The sequence below is a fragment of the Thermobia domestica genome, chromosome 5 (assembly GCF_964235325.1).
Source record: "Thermobia domestica chromosome 5, izTheDome1.hap1.1, whole genome shotgun sequence".
Taxonomy (NCBI): domain Eukaryota; kingdom Metazoa; phylum Arthropoda; class Insecta; order Zygentoma; family Lepismatidae; genus Thermobia; species Thermobia domestica.
In genome coordinates this window covers 69,877,300-69,899,922 of record NC_137458.1, presented here as the reverse complement: position 1 = coordinate 69,899,922, position 22,623 = coordinate 69,877,300, and the positions used below count along the sequence as shown (strand labels likewise).

The 22,623-nt window shown below is 36.0% G+C and overlaps 1 protein-coding gene across 2 annotated transcripts in view; it reads right to left on the bottom strand.

Annotated features, from left to right (window-relative positions):
- LOC145685960 (uncharacterized) overlaps window positions 1–22,623 on the bottom strand; it is an 80,617-nt gene that overhangs the window by 8,387 nt on the left and 49,607 nt on the right. The gene's annotated exons all lie outside the window — the stretch shown is intronic.

The following is a 22,623-nucleotide window of genomic DNA, read 5'->3' as shown; positions in this document are numbered from 1 at the left end:
TAGATAACTCCGTAGCCCATAGCACCCTCGGGAGTAGGTATTGTAGGTTATTTTTTCGTAGCTCATGGCGGCCTCGGAAGAAGGTATTGTAGGTTATTTTTTCGTAGCTCATGGCGGCCTCGGGAGAAGGTATTGTAGGTTATTTTTTCGTAGCCCATAGTGCCCTCCGGAGAAGGTATTGTAGGTTATTTTTTCGTAGCTCATGGCGGCCTTGGGAGTAGGTATTGTAGGTTATTTTTTCGTAGCTCATGGTGGCCTCGGGAGAAGGTATTGCAGGTTATTTTTTCGTAGCCCATAGCGCCCCCGGGAGAAGGTATTGTAGGTTATTTTTTCGTAGCTCATGGCGGTCTCAGGAGTAGGTATTGTAGGTTAATGATCAGTACAAGGCACTGATGATTTCTTGGTTCTAACGTCCTCTTTTTAATCATCCTTGTGAATAGAGAACCTGTGGAGGGGTTGTCGGATTTCTTCGTGGTTCTCCGTGTCCTTTTCGTCTCTTCATGAAAATGTACTTTAGTCGTCTGCCATTATTTATTTACAAATTGTGAAAACACGTGTTTATAGTAAAAACATCTGGGTTATAGTACATGTGGGTGTATGGATCCTTGCAATATACTTTGCAAATAAAGATCACCCATTCTTCAAGATTGATTGAACACTCTCAATGAAATGTGCATTTTCCTAACCTCATATTTACCCTCAAATAACTCCTTCCTTCACTCTCATTCGTCCTCCTCCCCAAGCAATATTCATGCCCTCACCCTCACTCACACTTATCCTTACTGAGTTTCCACACACTCTCTCGCCCTCTCACCCTCCAATAATATTCATGTCTCCACTTTCACTCACACTCACCCTCATACAACTCTCTTAGACTCTCTCTCTCTCTCTCTCTCTCTCTCTCTCTCTCTCTCTCTCTCTCTCTCTCACACACACACACACACACACTAAAGTAATATTCATGATCTAACTTAAACTTATACTTACTTAACTTGCATATACTCATACTTACTCGTCCTTGACTTCAAATAATTGTATGTCCTCACTTTCACTATGATGTACCGAAATGAGGGAAAGATGAGTGAGAGTGGAGCATCTCTGCTTTAAATATCTTCATTTCAGTTCTTAAGTGTTTACCTTAATTATTTCCAATTACGATTTCAGTACCTATTTTATTACTTGTATTTTGAATTTTAAGTATTGCGCTTGCCTATTTTACCCAGTTTTAGTATCCAACATCTGGTCAATATATTTCTTATTTTGTAGCTTTTCATAATATTGGTCAGGATAAGCGGTAAATGAAAATAAAATGAAATCTTTAAGTTTTCCCTCCTACGTTTGTCCCGGTTAGGCTAAAGGAGAAAGTGATGATGAGAAATGAATGAAATGGTGGAATGAAGAAAGTGGGATAAAACAGGAGAACCTCGAGAAAACCCACGCACACGGTGTTTGTCCACCACAAAATTCACTTGGCGCGAACTGGTATCAAACCAAGGACCCCAGGCAACAGAGGTGAACGCTCTACCCCTGAGCCACCTCGGCCCCTATAAGCAGTAAAGCATAAGATAAAACTCGTATATGCAATGCTTTGATAACCAGGATCAATCTCATAGTACACACACCCTTAAAAATTTCCTTGCTCAGAAATGAGAAAAATTCATGTTCAAAACAAAATAAGTAATTTTTACTTATATTTGAAGAAAAATGTCTCATTATTTTCAAACGTGTTTTCATTTGTGAGCTCAAGGCAAATTTTCAGGTTCCCATTTATGAGATTTTCTCATTTCTTAAAAATGAGAATGAAATAGTGCATGATTTGCAATATCATAGATGATTAAAAAGTAACGGTAACAATCTTAACGAAATAATATTACTATGGTGTAACATTGTTAAGACTTAATTACTATACAGGAAAGGAGATAAAGGATTTCAGTTGTAGGAGAGTGCGAATGGATATGAGTTCGCAGTACGGTAATGCGGCTGAGGTGGCGTATGGATACACACCATGTGACAGCGGTGAGGAGCACCATATATATCAGCTTCTGAACGTAAGTTTGGGTGAATAGTAAATATACTACCATAGACTAAAAGATACTGTAATACATTCGTCAGGGTGTAGAACGCTTATCCCCCTCATATAAGCCTAGGTTATATAAGCTATAGTAGTCAGGTTGGTTCCTTTATGTGCCGAAGCTCAATACTTAATTCACATAATAATGAGTGCAGCAATAACAAGTGAAGGCATGTTAGAGCCCTATAGGGCGCGTTTGTTTTCTATATTACAATAGAATAGGGAGGCATGTCAATGTTTTACATCCTTTGCCATTCGTTATAATGTGCAAAATAGCTTATGTACCAGAAACAAAGAACACATAAGAAATCTGTGTAATTAGAAACATTGTTAAAAAGTGTGATTTATTATTATTATGGAATTGTAATGCAAAGGTAATTTGTACTGATTACCTAGCATAGATTGGCGCCTCCTTTTTTCATCACTAGTAATCGTTTTAATGACACAAGTTTGCAGGTTATTTGCGGATAGTACTGTACGCATTTGTTCTTGATTTAACGTAGGGGCTGAAGTATCTCAGTGGTAGAGCGTTCACCCCTGGTGCGTGAGGCCCTTGGTTCGATCCCAGCTTGCGGCAAGTGGGCTTTGTGGTGGATAAACAGTGTGTGTGTGTTTTCTCGGGGTTCTCCCGTTTCTTCCCATTTTCTTCATTCCACTATCTCTTTCATTCTCATTATCATCCTCTCCTTTAGCCTACCCGACACAACTGTGTGAGTAAACACCATATATGTGTTTTCTTGGGATTCTCTCACTTTCTTCATCACACCATTTTCGCTCATTATCATCATAACGTCTCCCTAAGCTTCGTAGTATAATCGTGGGTAGTTACACTCCAGCTGATATTGTTACCATTAGGCTGAAGTACACGATAATCTTAAATACCAAGAAGTTGGTATATTGGAGGAAACGGTAGAATCTTGAGTAAACTCACGTCGATGAAAAGAAAAGTCTTGAGAAAGTAGACAGTGATTAACAGGAAAATGTTCAACTGTCTGATGCAGTAGGAATAAGTAACACACTTAAAATACAAGTCTTCGTGGAATTTTCTTGCGTAGAAACGATGGTTTATATGTGCTATATTTTAAACACTATAATTGTAGATGATTGTTTAATATAAATTCTGTATGTACTAATATTTTGATTTTTTTGCATGTTAATATTTTGTTTATGCCCTTCCCCTTCTCCTTCTGGTATTTGAGAACTCCGTTTCTGTGCACCGTTTCTCGCTTTTGCGAAAGACATTTCGCAAAATTTTCTGAGAAATTTGTTTCTCAAAATTGGGGTCATTTCCTCAAATGTTACTTTCTCAATTTTAAGAAAAATATATTTTTTCTCAAATTTGAGAAAGCATTTGCACCCTCAGAAATGAGAAATAATTCCTCGCTTTTGAGTCATTATTTCTCAAAATGATTTGAGAACATGAAAATCTCACTTTTAAAAATGTATTACTCGGTGTACAGGTAAGAAACGAATGTTCTCAAATACAAGGAAATTTTTTCTCGAATTTAAGAAACCATTTTTAAAAGTGCAACAGAATAAAACATCTGTAACTTTAATATGTTTCTATACCATATATCAGTGTTTCTCAACCTGGGCATTAACGCCTCACAGGAGGCGTTCCCGTTTCCAAAAAGGGCACTGGAACCAAAATGTGTGATTCCTGGGAGGGGCGATACACTATTTAAGGGGTATTTGAGATTCTATGATTTGTTAGATTTTTCTTATTATTGGACGAAAGCCATTATTAATTTTACAAATTACCAAAAGTTAAATTTTTTACAAATAATAATAATAATGATGATTCTGAGGAACGGGGGGAGGACCGAAAAAGTCGACACTTTTCAATAATGAGCGTTCTTAGAGTGTTTCATGCGAGTCTTACGTTAGACCTTGTGCATAGATGGATTGGTTTAAGATACTGGGGAGTGCTCATGAAAATCGCCTTCACCCAAGAGGCGCTAGGTTCGAAAAGGTTGAGAACCGCTTCCTTATACCAAGAAAGAAAACCACTAGCAATGACAAATTGAAAAAGCTGAACTAAGTGACGAGGGAGAAAAACATTGCGTTTTGATAAGTTTTCACCATTAAGTGACAAGTTTTCCGCCGTCTGGTAGTCTCAATATCTCAAGGGAAGCCATATTTCTCTCCCTAGCTTTCTTTTTTTTCGAAGGGGAAAAATATATATATTGGACACAGCACGACCATAGCACACAATATACTAAATTGTCAGAGAAATGTCACTTTTACCTTTGGGCTTTCCGTTCTTCTTGAAAAATGTCAGCTTGTTTTCTCTTCCAATAACAAATCGTGAAGGCTCTCTCGACAGGTAGGTTATTAGTTTGTATTTATTCGAAGTCACGGTAGAATGAGAAAAGAAGCCAAGAATCGAATTTTATGATAGCAAGTAAGTTTAGTAACATGTTTTATGTTCCTAATTAACTGCGACAATTTCCTGATATTTTACGTAACAAAAAAGCACCAATGATTCATTTCTCATAAACAACGTAGAGCATATTTTGAATATCTAGAAAGTTGTCTATTTGATATTTAAAGGGTTTATGGGACATCTCTAGAATGTTCTAGGAACATTCATATTGCGTTCTTGTATAATTTAACAGATAATCCACTAAAAAATACTCCTGTTATGAAATATAATTTGTCAGATAATCCACTAAAAGATACAGATCAACTTCTGTTATGAAACATAATTTGGCAAATATAATCCACAAGAAAGATACAGAGCTACTTGGTAGATAATCCACTAAAAGGATGCAGAGCTACTTATGTTATGAAATATTGTTCCGAATAACTTTCTACAAACATACAGACTTAATTTTGTTATGAAATATAATTTGGTAGATAATACACTAAAAAGATAAGACCTATTTCTATTATGAAATGTAAATTAACAGATAATCCACCAAAAAGATACAGACCTACTTTATTTATTTTTAAGTCAACCCCTCGATTTGGGTACTGTGCCGTGTTGGATATGGATATACAAACATTTAAACTGAAATAACAGTAAAAAAAGAGCCAAAAAGAAATGATAAAAGAACATTGGACAGCATAGCAATTAACCAGCATGAAGTTCAGAAGTTGAAGTAGAACAGAACAATCACTGGGATTCAGCAATAAGTACAAGGTAACCAAATAAGTTCTCGACGTTCTAGTGCAGTCATAAACAAAGAGCACTGCAGTGGACGGTACGTGTCTTTAGGTTTCGAAGTAATTTCCATCAGCATCCAACACCTTTCGCCAAGTTCCTACAGCTGCACAATATCCTAGAGATAATATTCGGCAGTCATGAATGCAAAGAAGTTCATAAGTGCGTCCCGCAGATCTCGCTCATTTGTAAAGAATCTCCCACTCAGGTGATTGTCAAAGGAATTAATTAGGTCGTAATAAATGTTGTCGCAAGGTATATGGTGCATGGCACAATGTCTCCCAGCCAAGTTGCTGAAGGATCTCCCGGTTTCTCTTTGTCACATTTGCCTTGGTATTGTCGACCAAGAACAGTACACTCTTGCGATTCGTCAATGCCCTCTCCTTCTGCCGCCTTTGCAACTGCTGAGAATATACGTCAGCAGTGATGGTGTGACTAGGTGAAAGGAGCTCGTAAGGCCGACAATTCCATCATATAGAAAGCATAACTTTTCGTGGGTGCAGAGGTGGTCTTGAGGTGTAAGGAATAGGGTTACTTGGCGACAACCAATGTCTGGTACACTTGGGAATGCTATAGAGAACCTACTTGTCGACACCAGTGTGCAAGTGATCAAATATGGGTGTGTTCAGATGCCGAGTGAGCAAGGAAAAACACGCTATCGCTCGTTATTCTTTGTTGGCCGTCGACAATGTGTGGGGCACCCACTTGCTTAATTGTATGACTTCCCTCTTCCATGCAGGTGCAGTCTGAGTGTTTCAACGGAAGCATGGGATCTTTATGCAAGTTCATCACACGTTAGATCACTGTCTTCCTCGAGACTACTTTCAGGGCCTCGCCATCCAACACATGTGGTCGCCCACTGCGAAGTTTGTCCGAAAGGCTCACATCTCTCGAACAGAATTTCTGGAACCAATGCCTGACACTGCGTTCGTTCACGGTATTCTCCCAAGTGCCTGGCATATGCGTAGACTTGATACGGCAACTGACAGAACCACTTTAAAGTCATAAAAAAACAAACACGCGTGAACAAACTGCTTCAACAGTTCCATTTCTCTTCGACACTGGACAAGCTATGACCGCTGTATGTGCTCAACGTGCCTGTATTACTGGGAGTCGATGGTCAGACCAACTCCTTATCGCTTGACAGGAACGTGCGTCATTTCATTTCCTCTCTGTGAGCGCATGAGTAATGAAACGTCAAAAACTTTTTTTTGGTTTGGTATTAATCAGTCTGAACCCAATGTCAAACTTCCGACATTAGCTACTACAATGTTTTCTATTTTTGAACAATCACTTGACACAGTAGCCACAGGGAGACGCACTTTTTCTTATCTGCTTTGTGTGGAATAAACTAACTGGATAACTTGGGTAAGTAACTAACAAATATTTCTTTATTGTAACAATATATGACAAACAATATCATCAAACTGTTTCTACTTCCGCCAGTTTCAACACAGTTTTTTTTCAACTCAGTGGCATAATTTAAAATTTATTTCTCTTAAAACCGTGTTGAATGTGCGTATAACTAATTGCACACAAAGTTTTAAACCTCCTCTCCGTTGGAAAACTTTTTTTTTTGTTTGTTTTTTTAGGTTTCACATAAATGCTAGTAATACGGTTATAAATCAGAGATTTTAAGAAAGGCCATCTTCCTTAGGGAGGCTAAGGGAGACGGTGTTGATGACATGGGTGAAAATGATGGAATTAAGAAGTGAAATAATACGGGAGAAGCTCGAGAAACCCACGCATACAAGGTGTTTTTCCACCACAAAACTCACTTGGCGAGGTCTTAGATCGAATCAGGAAACCCACGCATTAGATATGACCACTCTACCACTGAGCCAGCGCGACTCCAGACAGTCAGTTGAAAGTGCTATCTGGTAACACTACCTTAAATCTTACAATTTATTTGATCCTTGTTATTTATTAGTTTACAAATTAAGACAAATTATGAATTGTTTGCAATTGGCACTGACTAGTGAACTCTGAATTGAAATAAAACGGATTGGACATGTTTTAGTTATCTGGATTGCACTTTACAAAGAACCATGCTGTGTTTGAGATATAAGCACTTACAAAGAGACACCACACATACACAGAGACAAACACACACACATACACACGCCCTCCGGGCCAGCAAGCATGTTGATCATTTGTGGGCTAAGTCAGGTATACTATTGCACATGCTTCCACAAATAGGCCAATAAAAGACTCATTTTATTACGTTTACTTACTGGAATCCCCCTTCCCTCCCTTTTCTCCCTTTCGTTTAACATATATGCAGAGGACTATTGAGAAACAGAGAGAGAGAGAGAGAGAGAGAGAGAGAATGCGAGAGCTTTAGCATAGCACTCGTTATATCTTCGGACTGCTTAACTGCAGATTATGACCAGTAGCTTCAGTGGACACAAACTGCTGGGATTTGATCTCAAATGCTCCAGGGCCGAAAGGCTTAGATAAGCAAAGAGAAAACGGATGAAACCGGGTTCCTGGTGTAAAAGAAAGGGTAGAAAAGGGCTTTTCGAGGAAAGGGGGGAATGGGAAGCAGAAATTACAAAATGGAAAGAGCCCTGCCTGCGGCAAAGAAGGACAAGGATCCAATATCTGAACTTTGCCGCAATAAGTCATATTGATGAGGGTAGATAACAGCTGGCAAATGGGGTCGTAGCGAGTAAAATGGACTCATTCCATCTTTTCTTTCTTTCTTTCTTTTTCTTTTTTTCTTTTTTCACTGCCAGCTTCTGTACTCCTTCCACTTTAATTTCGTTTCCATGGTCTTCACGCTTTAAGCTGTCTTAGGTTTGAGATTAGTCGCAATATTTACCGTGACAATACGCCCCCAAAATATTGAAATGGGACGCGAGCAAAAGAGCAGGTTCAGTGCAATTAAACCGAATCGTGCAGTCCTATATTGGCTTTACTCTTCGTGTGTGTGTGTGTGTGTGTGGAAGGGTATTCATTTACTTTATGCTGCTTCTATAGTTCTATTAACTTAGCATTGTTCAAAAGCTCGCTTCTAAAGCTATAGATAGTGCCACTGCTTTCGCTGTGCAGTATGTGTTTGACAATTAAACTTTTTTAAAAAATAAATCGTATCATTATTTTGGAATTAAGAATTAAAAAAGAATCGTGTGTTAAAATGACCGAGAATAGTGTTGGTATCACGTGATATTCATAAGTGTTCTCTTCCCACTTTTGTTCTCAGTCTTTAAAATTGTTACCTAAAATAATATATCTCATAAATCTGAATTAAAAAAAGAATAAAACACATCTGTAAAAGCAGGATATGTTCAAATACATGTATACAGGATGTTTCAAAACAACACCGACGTTTGGGAGGTGCTTCCTGACACCAAGATAAAACAAAAAGTATACATATGAAGACCAACCTGAGTGCAAAAATCTGTCATTTTGGAGTTACAGGCTGCCAAAAACATGAAAAATTGAAATCTAAAAGTCCATAGCTATTGAAACTACTGGAAACATTTAAACTAATACGAGGTGCGTTCGTAAAGTAACCTCCGATTTGTCACTGTACGTGAAGTAGTGGAAGCAGCGTGGCCATCTTCGCACAAACATGCGTGGTAGATCACTCTGCATTCAGTTGTAGCAGATTGAAGGTTGTCTGATCACTAGTTTCACTTTTGTAGCGTCTCAAAATGTGTGGTGCAATAGAAAACCCCGGCCAAGTGCAAGGTGCAAGCTGTTATACGTTTTCTTGCAGCAGAACAATACTCGGTAGCAGCTATTCATGCGAGAACTTTGTGCCGTTTATGGACCAAGTATGATGAGTGAAGGAGTTGTTCGTGAATGGGTTCTTTCGTTTAAAAGTGGACGAACAAACATTGATGACGAAGAGAGGAGTGGTACGTCATCAGTGGTCACTGATGAACTCGTTAAGAAAATTGATGGAAAATTTCGTGAAAATCGACGTTTCACAATCTCAGAGTTTTCCGATTAATTTCTACAAATTTCCAGGACTGTGTTATACGATCTCAGCTCTTCAGTGGTGATGAGTAGCTGAAAGATGCGATCACAGGCTGGCTCAAGACACAGGCAGGAGATTTTTATGCTGATGGAATATCTAAGCTAGTGCGGAGACATGATAAATGCTTGAATGTTTATGGAAACTATGTTGAAAATTAGAACCAAAAAGTAGTTTTCAGATGTGTATAATAAATTCTTATTATTTACTTGGGTGTTTCATTTTTTAACCATTCGGAGGTTACTTTCAAAACGGCCATCGTAATTACAAAACGCTGAAATTTCGTACTATGTAAATATCGGGAAGAAAACATTGCTTGATATATTCTGTAGTAAGACCAGATTGACAGTGTTGCCAACCCAACATAACAGTACTACATCAGGTTATTGCATATTTCAAATTTACAAGTAAAGGAAGACTTACAATGGCACACTTACTATGCAGTATTGCAAATTAAGGAAGCTACAATACCACAAACATCGAAAAACAACCGAATTTCAGATGGTTCTACGACGGTAATAACACAAATGACACGGACAATGAAGTTCATATTCAAAGTAGTTTTGTGTTGAATATTACGGTCATCGTATGACGCCTTTCGAACAAGTAGGAAAAAAGTTAAAAAGAATTGAAAATTTCACTTTTTACAAAGGACTTTATTTCGAAAAAGTGTTAAAATAAATATTGCATTCAATTCTACAAATGATTTTTACTAGATGCAAAGATCACAATACCGTTTACAGCAATTTGTAATCTCAAACTATTCCGGAGATATGAAAAAAAAATGTTAATTTGGATATATTGCTTAAAATGGCGGGAACTTTCTAAAACAAATTTTGATTTACTTCTTTGCTTGATTTGCTTCTATAACACTGTAACAATCCTTTTTAGTCGGTGTAACTACAACAAATTATCGGAATAACATAATTCTAAGCAGTGTTGCAAGCTTTACCATTATTTACTATGTCTCAAGAACGGTTTGAGGCATCGAATTGCTATAAACGGCATTATGATTATTACATCTATTGAAAGTGATCTATGTAATTGAATGCAGTACTTATCTAAGCAGTTTTTCGAAATAAAAGCTTTCGAAAAATCTCAAATATTCAATCTCTTATATCTTCATTCATTGTCAATATCTTATATTTTTATTCATTTTCAATACCTTATATCTTTGTTTCTCCTATGCATTCAAAATCCGTGATATTCTGGTCGTAATGTTAAACACTAAAGTATTTTAAATGTGCATTGCCCCGTTCATTTTGCTTGCGTCATTACTGCCAAAATTTGAATGTTTGATATTCTGTAGCATCCTTAGTTTGCAACACTGAATAACAAATTGACATTGTAAGTTTTCGTTCAACGTATAGATTTCAAATATAGATTCAATTTTATCAACAAATATAAATTCAACGTGTGTATATATATATATATATATATATATATATATATATATATATATATATATATATATATATATATATATATAATGGCTTAAAGCTATTTGAAAAACAATATTACTTTATGTTGATTTGGGAAGAATGTTAACCTTCTGATATCATAGAAAATATCAGATAATACCCCTCTTCCTATATATGCAAGATACAAAATTTCACCGTTTTATATCTATTAGTTGAAAAGGTACAGGGATGTATCAAGAAAAAATAGACCACCCTGTATATGCTATTGCTTCTCTCTTTCAAGGTGAGATTTCGAAAATAAAAACCTAATACAGGCTATTACTTCGTTGTACCTTAATCTTCTCATTTTAATGAAAACCTGAAAACTTGATAAGTCTACTAGATTTAATCGAGAACACGTCAATTTAATAACAAGATTTAACAATCAAAATTTTGATCGTTCGAAAATAGTGTATAATAAAATTACACCGTATCCTGATAAACAGAGTTAGGCGAGTATGTACTAAATCTAGGAGAGTAGGAGGCTCACCTACGATATATAAATAAAAATGGATTCAACGATGTTTTCCAGCTAACTCTTCCTAGTTCGCTATGTAGATTTTCAAGATTTTTTCTCTTGATTTTTCTCTAGTGCATGAAGTCCCTTGTTCGATCCCAGCTCGCGCCAAGTGGACTTCATGCTGGACAAACACAGTGTGCGTTGGTTTTTCCTAGGTTCTCCCGTTTATTTCCACTTTCTTGATTTCACTATTTCATTCATTTCTCATCATCGCCGTTTTCTTTAGTCCATACTGTATAGCCGTGGGGCGTGAAATTCAAAATTTCATTTCATTTTCATAAGTGGATTTAGGGCTAACTTAGATATATAGCATATTTTCCGTATGAGGAAGAAGAGATGAGGGGACGTCATGTTAAAACACGACCGATATTAATGTCTAATCCATAGCTTTCGTGGTCGCTGAGATGAATAGTTTCATGCCAGATACCGTTTAAGCCCAAATGCATGCCTCATTGACATGAAAGAGAGAGGAAGGGGTGGGAAGGTGTTTACATGTAAAAATAATCGAAAATCTCTTATACACTGAGAAAAATCCGTTCTCCGGGCAGCGGTATATTGTACAAATATACGGTATCCTCTTGCTTACTATAGAAATCAGCACGGAGCATATGTTACCCTATGCTACATAGGCTCTGCTCTTAGATGTTACATCATGCCGTTGCAGGATGTCTGACATCTAACAGTTTTCCGTATATCACATGCATATATTTATGTTACATTCCTCAGTTATATGTTATATACGTCCATTTGTATGTGAGATAGTGACCGCCTATATTGTTTCATACGGAAAGTACGTATAGATGGAACACTTATACGGAAAGTATTATAAAACATGCGTTTCCAGTTATACGTCTGCTGTACGTTAAGTCCAAAAACTACAGGAATTACGCATGTAACTTATCTTTTTAAGTACGCCACCAACATTTTTTTCTCAGTGTATTATTGTTCAATTTGTAGTTTTGGGGATTGTTAACATGAAGTGAATAGTAACATCCCCGATGCTGTTTAAATCCAAATTCATCCCCCATCGACATAAGAGGTGAGGGTGGGAAGAGGTTGTCATGAAAATAACCGAAAACGAGCGACATTAGTATCCGATCATAGTTTTCGGGGTTGCTGAGATGAATAGTGACACTTCCGATGTTTACGTCCAAATTCGTCTCCCATGTGTATCTTTGAACGGAAGGGACTCAAACACTTTCCATAAATCTATTTTGTCCGTATTTCAGCTAGATAAAAAAAATAATTGTAGTTCTCACTCAGTAATTCACAGGGCTATATAATTCCAATGAAGTTATGAGAAAAGACATGGTTACTATTGCTTAATAATGTGAACGATTATGACCAACTTTAAACCGTTATCACATTATAATGTTCGTTCAATGTAGCCCAAAACGTCTTGGGTTAGTTCATAATTAAAATAGAGGCACCGTCATCTAGCACTAATTTAAATATCAAATCCAAATTAAGGCTAATATGGTTTGGAACCAGCACAGCTAACTTTATTTTAAAACCATGCAATCGAAGCCAAGAACTTTGTATGTGTGTGTGTAACGTTTTCTGTGCAGTTGAGAGTTGATACGGACAGACAGTACAGTATAAAAGACTTTGAAGACAGGAATACGTGTTCTGCTACAATATTTTTCCGAAAAAAAGAAGTTGTATACAATTTGTCTGTGTACGACTACAAACAGTGCCCAAAGATGGAAAACTAAAGTATAAGTGGAAAACTTTTTTGGTTCGGAGACTGACCAAAGTTGAAGTAGTAAATGACGATGTATTTTGAACAATTTGATAGTACACCGATCGTTAATGGAACAAGTTGCGAAGACAAGACCGAAGTGCAAGAGTGGGAACGAGGCAATGCATAGGCAGGGGTGCCCACAAAGGGAGGCTATGACGCAAACTGCGTCATTGAAATATTTGGGGGTTAAAAACCTATATAAATATGTTTGAGGGGGTGTAAAAATTAATCGAAAAGATTTTTTTCATGGAAGAACACCTATGGATAGACAATTGGGGGGGTGCGTCATGGACATAAGGGGGGTGGGCACCACTGGCATAGGCATCTACATTAATCGCCAGTGCACCTGGCCCTACAGTGTTGAACGTAGTACTTAACTATACAGGTGCAAAGGACATTCGGAACAAGTCACTCAGTGTATACGAACAAAGTAGTATGCAAAGGCTGAACATATTTATGACAGTTTTTTTTAAATTTTTTTAATCTAAAAAGGGAACCAGATGTTGGAAACAATTACATACTGTAAATCGAGGGCATACGTAGTTTGCCGTAAAAAGAACGTTGTATAACGCCCTTACCTGTTTCATTTTTTTTTCAACATCCATGACAAGCATTGTACCGAAATTAGCATGAACACACTACTCAAGCAGTAGCTATGCAGAATCCTATTGAAGCTAATTGGATAAAAGTGAAGATCTTGCAGTATTTGAAAGGAACTCCAAACTTAGGATTGTTGTATATCCATAAAGAGAAGGCATCACTTGAAACTTACAGTGATGTCCATTCTGCAGATGATTTCAAAACAAGATCAAGTAGTGCTGTGGTCCTAATGTATGGAGGAAATGTAGTTGCTTGGTCCAATAATTTCTAGAGATTAGTGGCACTTTCAACTAGGGAAACATAGCTCGTTGTAGTTATAGTTGAAAGCGTGAAAGAACTACTGTGAAGAAACAAATTCTTAATATGGTGAGAAACCATTTTGTAAGGTTGATAATGCCAATACATTCAAGTTAGCTAAAAACCCAAAATTTCAAAAGCACTCAAAACACATTGAATTACGCTATTATTTTATACGTAAAATGCTATCTGGAATAGAAGGTAAGTATGGATTATACCCCTGGAGACAAACAAATAGCAGATATAATCACAAAGCCTCTTGAAGAAGTAAAATTTCAGTACTTATGCAAGAGTATGGGTGTAACAGATTATTTATTTACTTTTGTAAGAATACAGTGTGCTTAGAAAGAAGTGTTATGAGTATAAGTTCACTGTATACCTAAATGAGATAAATATTCACCATGATGTATGTAAGTTGTTTGTAACTGTAAACAATGTTAACAATGTAGTGAAGAAGAAGAATAGTTTGTAGTTCAGTAGTCTGTGCGTTTTTTCTTAATTTTAAACATATTCGCGGATACCAAGCGTTTCAGGTATCCTCTGATCTTATTGGTAGATACAGATAGGAGGACATCAAGAGTTATGAAATACATATAGTAGAAAGCAAAGGCCAGGCGCTCTTGGCCCTCGTAGCAGAACATGCTAGTGAACGGGGTAGTAATGGAAGTCACTTTTGGCGTAGGTTCAAACCTGGCCCACAGAAAGTTTTTTTTATTGTTTTAAATATTCATAACACTTTTTTCATTAAAATAATATCGAAAATAATACTCCAAAAAGTGATTTACCGAGCGGCTAGTAATGAAAGTCGCCTTTGGCGTAGGTTCAAACCCGACCCAACGAAAGCTTTTTTTTTCTATTTCTTTTAAATATTCATAACACTTTATTCATATAACACTTAAAATAAGAATCCAGTTTTTTACTATACGGATCCATAGTATAAGTAGTAGTAAAAGTAGTAGTAGTAGTAGTAGTAAAAGTCGTAGTAGGAACGGGTTAGAAGCCCCGCAGAGGTTGGTTGGGTACTGTTCTCGACATCAAATGGGCAAATTAAAGACTTGCTCAAATTTTTTTGTACATTTTACACAACCAACTTAAAGCAGCTGGCTAGAGTAGCGCGCGAAAGAAAAACACAGGGTAGCGCGCGAATATTGAAACGCTTGAGATCGGCGAAAATGCAAAGTTTAGGAATATATGAAGGAATTTGTGATGAGAGTACCATGAATGTAATCTCTGGTTTTTGTTTTTTGCATTTAAAATAGAGATACTATAATCTATCACTTATTTGTCAAACTTAATTACAATCAACAACAATCCATTAAGATTTCAGTTCATTTCAAACAAATCACAAAAATAATTCGCCATATATCACTTATCTGTGAGATCAACAATATCAATCTTTTAAAATTCCAGTTTCTTTCAAACAAATCACAAAAACAATTCCCCATATAACACTTATTTGTCAAACTCACAATCAACAATATCAATCCCTTAAAATTCCAGTTTCTTTCAAACAAATCACAAAAATAATTCCCCCTATATCACTTATTTGTGAGATCAACAATATCAAACTTTTAAAATTCCAGTTTCTTTCAAACAAATCACAAAAATAATTCCCCATATAACACTTACTTGTAAAACTTATTTGTAATTTGTTGTATTAATGATCAACAATATAAATCCATTAAAATTCCAGTTCATTTCAAACAAATCTCAAAACTAATTCCCCGTGTAAGTAAATGAGCTAAAAAAAACTAAATAAATAAATAATGCGTAAGTATTTAATATTGTTAACTTAAAGCATGTATAACATTAAAAGTCACATTTGAGCAAATATAACAAAGGAAGAAGAAAAAGTAAAAACACAAAAATTCATTAAAAGTATATCTAGTTAGTAACAATTTTGTACTGTTTATGCCAGAAGATAACAAAAGAGATAAAGTGCCACTATAACTTTAATTTCCGTATGAAACAACTAATTTCCGCTGACCTAGTTTGTTTGAAAGAGACAATTTTTGTTGTGTAGAAAACAAAGTCAAAGAGTGTTAAACATTCTTCTTCAGGAGCAAAATGGTTGTCTTACTTCTCTCAGTTTGCAGCCAGATAAGGAAATAGATTACACACAGAAGAAAGAGAGAAGAAGAAGAAGCAGAGATTATATCTAGAGATTTCTTCCTTTTTTCAGCTAAGATAACGCCATCTTTTGAGCATTTTCTCTTTATTCTAGAGAAGCTAAATAAAAACTACAAGGTTGAGAGACAAAAGAAAATCAACAGCGGAGAGCAAAAGAAGGAAAAGAAGAAAGAAGTAGACGAAAAGTTAAGCGTGCACATTGCAAACAAGAAACTGCTGCTTGTGATGATCAACTATGTAGAAGAATGAATTAGACAAATGACGAGCGAAAACTTCGAAACAATACTGCAACTTCAGAGGGAGCAAAAGAAGAAGAAGACTACAAGAAATTGCAAACGGTGACTAATTGCTCGCCAAGTGCCATATAAATCACTGAACTTCCAACTCTCACTTCCTAATAGTTTGAGTGTCTATGTATGTCGTAGTGTGTAGCGACATGCTGTTCCGAAATGAATCTTTTTCCGGAATTAGTGGAATAATTTCTATTAAAATTATTTGAAGCTGTATTACAAATGAGTGAAATCAGTTGTAGCATTTAACGAAAAAATGTCTAAAGATGAAATAAAGACGACATTTCTGCTGTATAGCTGGGCTACACGAAAATCGAAAAAAAGTACCAAAATGTACTAAGTTAGGTTAGGTTAGGTTGGGATAGTATGGGTCAATAAAAACAACCCATGGCCCACCACTCACCGTGACCCACCACCCACTATGACCTATTCTGACCAACCACACATCAAAACTCATCGTCGTCAACTTTGCCCCATGGTCCAAACCATCTTTTCCACTGACTAAAATGTTTACACTTGTAATAAAACAAGACTAAAATTATATCTCATCGGAATTTGAATTTCTACGGTCAATCGCTCAAGAACTGTTCTGTTACAATGCCGGTGGATCTGACCTTTACGATATAAAATGGTAAATTGTTTTTTTGTGGGCCATATTGCAATGAATTTCAATTTAATTATTATATATAATTATTTCCTTGTTAAATTACATACACTTTTCAGATGAAAATAGGATGAAATTTGAGTTTCAAATCAAGGTAAAATAGGGCAACGTGCAGGAAAACAAAAGTGTAAAATTCCACTGTGTCTCGAAAGCCAAGTAGTAAGTCATATTGCTATTATTACAATTACAAATATTAATATCCTGGTCTTTCTTTTTTTACTTAGATATAGGGTCTAATCAACTCAGGTAAGTAAACAGAAACAATTGAAAAAGGAAGAAAAATAATGGCCTTAGGAGTAAAACATAGACAAATTCCTCGGTGTTGAGAAGTAGCTAACTACAATGCATTGAGCAGAGTGGGTTGTTGGATAAGAGTGGGTCGCGGTGGGTAGTAGGTTGCGATAGGTCACGTCCTGTAGACCTACTGACCCTCTCACAAATCTTGACCTAGAACGCACTGATCCACTCCATCTCTGATTAGGTTAGGACACCATATTCCTAAAGTACCTTAAGTAGCAGCTTTTTGACACTTACAATGAATGCTATATACTCTTTTTCTGCACTCAAAATAATATGTTGCTCTCCTTTTTCTGTAGTTTCAATTTGTTTCCATACTTACGACAAAATGTTGGACTGTGTCTTTCACACAATCTCAACAACTGACGCTCGTTATTTTTGGATAATTCGATGAAACTCAAACACGGTATGTCACAAACCTTGACGCGCAATTTCAACATTGCCTTTTCCACCACTAAATCATAACTACCTCTCCGCCAAATAGTCCCTTCTGTCCCCAAATAGAATGCCGCTCAGGGCCGTCGCGTGGGTGAGGCGACCGGGCGATTGCCACGACCAGGGAGACGCCGGGACGACAAATTAACAAAATTCAAGGAATTCTGATTATCTTAATAAATTAAATTTTTTTTTAAAAAAAATATTAATTTAGATATTTTAATAATGATCAGGCCACAGCTAAGTAAAATTTATTTAGTTATTTATTTCATAAGGACAAAGCAAAAGGCTTAATGCCCAGTTGTAGTGTAGTGTACATAATTATCTAACGTAAAATATTAAATATACATTATTATATATACACAAATATACGTCGTTTATTTATGCAGAAGTTATTGCCTGACAATTCTTTTGAAGTTGCTTAACTTGTTTACGGACATACTAAATACATCTACTACAAGAAATCTAATCATTTCTTTATATGAAGCACACATTCTCCACAGAGGAGACTTATGGAATATGTTAGTTCTTGCTTTTCTACAATAGAATATCCCAGCGTTTGCTGTTCTAGTCTTACCTGTTGGGACACGTAATAATACTTCTGAAACTAATTCTGGACAATCAATTTTACGTTTAATAATTTATGTAAGAACAACAGATCAAACATATATATCCTTTTTTTCTAATGTTTGAAAACTAAAATTCGTTACTAAGTCTTCATAGGGGACATACTTTGGATAGAAACCGGTTTTCTTGTATGCAAGCATTTTTAAAAATTTAAACTGTATATTTTCTATTGCATCAGAGTATTTAGTGATATTGGGTGTCTAAACAGTACAACAGTATTCTAATCTTGACCTCACATACGAAAAAATTAAACTTTTAAATATTGATTCTTTGTAGAAATCCTGCCCTATCCTTTAAATTAAACCCCCTGGACAAATTTTTCTGGAAGAAAACTTGCTTACTGTTGCAAGTTACATGTGTTTAGAACGAAAGTCAGTAGTCAACATTTTTTTGAACATAAGTGTACCTATATATAGTATATGATATGGTTTGTTTCTTATCATGTTGACAGTATAATCTATAGTATTTCTTTAATACTTAATCTCGAAGTTTCTAACTACGTGTTATTTTCTTAGTCAAAAGAAACCTATTATCATCTCTCTTTGTTTTGTTTTAATTAATCAAATTATGCATCTGAGGTACCTTAATTCGTTTATTTTCGAATTCCACGCGAAATGTTAATATTTTTATTTGTTTCCAGTAATAGCCTATACATTTACAGTGAAACATATCGAAAAACAGTGTGAATTTAGATGTATCCTGTGATATTTTGTACAGATTAAAATTTGTTACCATTTTAAATAAATACATGAAAATATTTATCCGATATATTGTCGAGAATCGAATTCAGAACCTCCAAGGCGCGTTACGGAACACTAGGTTTCTATATGCACTACTCGTTATTGCGTCAACGTGTTGAGCAAAGATTAATTTGCTATCGAATATCACTCCTAGATCTTTGATAGTATTTGGGGTAGACAAGGAAGTGTCACTTATTGTATAGGTAAAATTAATTGGATTTTGTTTCCTCGTGAAAGATAAAGATATACATTTGGACACATTCAGGATTAATATATTATTATCAAGCCATATTTGAACCCTTTGTAGATCCTATTGAAGTTTCGCGCAGTCATCAATTGGACTTACTTTGGAGAATAATTTGAGACTGTCTGCAAAATGTAAAACTTGAGAAGTTTTAACTCACAGAGAAATATTATTAGCAACAAGAAGAAACAACAGGGAACCTAGATTAGATCCTTGAGGGACTCCCGATAGAGTATTGAACTTGAAAATTACTGGTAATGTAAAACAACGTCTAGGCCTAGGATTATTCGACTGGAACTCTCTCCAGCCTTCTGTAAGAAGAGTTTTTTAATCTTGGAACTTAATATTTGTATCGTTGTTTGTTCGTCGCTTTCAATACATAAGGGCGTAACTTACATTTTTTGGGATTTTGATATTTTCAATTCTTCCGATAGATGTCAATCGTGTCTAGCTGCTGGGAAATTTTTGTGGCTGTACGGCGAACCGTTCGGCTGTGGGGGGTCATTTTCATAAGGGCGTTAAGATATATAAAAGCAAGTTGTTCAAAGCATAAGGGCTTAAATGACACATACGCCCTTCTGTATTAAACGATTTGAGTACAAAGTAATATGGCCTGGCGCTCATACGCCACAATGAGTACCGCATTTTTTGGTCTCTTTCTATGTAAATGTCGCCGTGGATTGTTTAAGATTGTTGATTTAGATTTGTTTAGGGGTTTGATTGTTAAAAGAGACTTGGTTATTGACGTACAAAGGAGTTTCTTCTTTTGTTTTGCGAAAGAGTTCGAAAGCATTGGATAGAAAGAAGCAACAGTTATTGTGTCAAAAGCAGGAGAGGAAGGATTCATAAAAATGAACAGGCGAAGCAAAATTATTGCTAAAGAAGATATTTGCCGGTTACTGACATACAATGACGATGATAGTACTTCAGAGTGTACAGAATTGGAAGATGACAGTTATGGGGATCCAGAGTATTTGCCTGAAAAAGGTATAGTATATTTTCCTTAATTTAATATTTTTTTCTACAGATTAATATTTTAAATTAGGAAATAATTAGGAATTAGGAAAGGGTTTATCGATTAAGAACCCTTTAAAATCTTTATAACAAAAGAGTGCCATTAAGTCTAATTAGTACTAATAAAGAATATCTATAATACGCATTTAAGATGTTGAGAGTAAATCTGCTCTACAGTAGGATAGAGCCTCAATAATCTCACACAGTTTCAATAAACTATGTGTCAAGTTTAGTAAGTTGTCCGAAGATGGAAAAAGAGCAGAACTGCAAAATTACGAGGAGCACAGCCAAAAGAAGAATGAAGCAAGGGAAGAAAAGAGACTAGACAAGTAGAATGCATTGAAAGATAGAACTCACAAGGTGATGTGTTTTGATCTTCAGGAAGTTTTAACAACGCCGTCCTGCAAAACAGGAGTTTTGTATTACGCGAGGAAACTAAACGTTTACAATCTTACTATTTACGATGTTTCTACTCATGAGGGCTACTGTTATTTTTGGGACGAAACAAAGGCAAAAAAGGGGCCGGGATGAAATTGCATCATGTGTACTTAAATCCTTACGCGAATTATCGACAGAAGTTCAACACGTGACCATGTATTCCGACTGATGCGGAGGGCAAAATTTAAACAAGAAATTTGCATCAACGTGTATTTATGCGGTGAGTAGTACTCATATAAAAACGATTGATCATAAATTTCTTGAGTCAGGACATACGGAAACGGAAGTTGATTCCATGCGTAGTACCATTGAGCATGCGAAAAAATGTAGATGTGTTCGTTCCAAGAGAGTGGTTAATTGTTGCTCGAATATCGCGCAAAAAGCCGTTTCCATACGAGGTACACTCGATGACAATAGATGATTTCTTTGACTTCGAGGAAGCACGAAAAACTCTGCTACCATGCAGCAAAGATCAAAAAGGCAATGAGATTGGATGGCAAAAATTGCGATGGATAAGATTCAGTCAAGACGACTTGGGGACAGTTTTCTTCAAAACTCGAATGAGAGACGATTTTTTCAGATTTTCGGTACGCAAAGGTTCCCAGTGAAGCTGTACACTAAACCAGCCTGCACTCTTATCCCGGTATTCATCTGTTCGACCTATTTCTAAGCAAAAGAAGAAAGATTAGGAAAATTTGTGCGATATAGGAGTAATACCGCGAGACTACCACGCATAGTTCCGAGATCTACAAAGTCATGAGAATATCGAAGACTTTGTTGAGGTCCATTGCTAAAAGGGCTTTCCTTTGTGTCAATACAGCTATAATGCTTACCTCAAAACATATTTTTTTTATATCCTATAATGTGTAGCCAAAGTTACGTTTTTCATTAAAAAAAATATATACAACATAATAAACACTCTTATAATTATAACAAAAGAAGAAAACATTAACTGTAGTATCAATGCTCATTATGTACAAAACTGTAAAATATTGAAAAATAAAGTTACGGAAACATACGCCATTATTGTTATTTTAAAACTAGAATTTAGCATTATATCTGTTCACTGCATAAGGGCGTAAGTTAAAAACTTTGCAATTTTATCAAGACATACGAACAGCTGGAAAGTCAAATCTACACGGAAAGGAACATTTATCCCTCACCAATAAGCGTCCAAAAAATTAAAGCTTTCCTGAAAATAGTCAAAAAGTTATGTTGACTTGAACATACCACAAAATCTTATTTCGCTTCTCCTGTAAAATTATGAAAATGTTAGTTACGCCCTTATGTATTGAAAGCGACGGTATTATGTTGATGCGTATCAAGCTCAAAAACAAGAATAGCACTCGATTTCAAGAATTCAAAACCTGTGTTCATTACCTTTTACTACTAATTTTCATTAACTACAAAAGCCATTCACTTTTAAAAACTTGACATAGTACTAACTTCTTTTGTCTTACATTATGATCTTACATTCCATATTTAAATCTAGGAGAACAGAATACTCTCTGGTTGTTTCTCATAATACACTGAGGGGGCGCCTGGGAATTCTCGTCCCGGGCGCTTACAACCCATGCGACGGCCCTGATGCAGCTTAGAACATCAACAACAACAACAACAATCATCCACATAGACCAATAATTATGTTTATATATTATAACTAGCTGAATATACCCATTCTTTGCATGGGGCTGTATTTGGAAGTAAACGCCTGCGGGGGTATCACCATTCATTTCAACGACCGCGAAAACTATGGATTTGATACTAATATCGGTCATTTTGGGCTATTTTTACATGTCTCGGTACCTCCCCGCTGACTCCCAGCCTGCATACAATGGTAGTTGAATTTGTAAGTCATCGTTAATGGGAATATCACCATTGATATCGGCGACCGCGAAAAC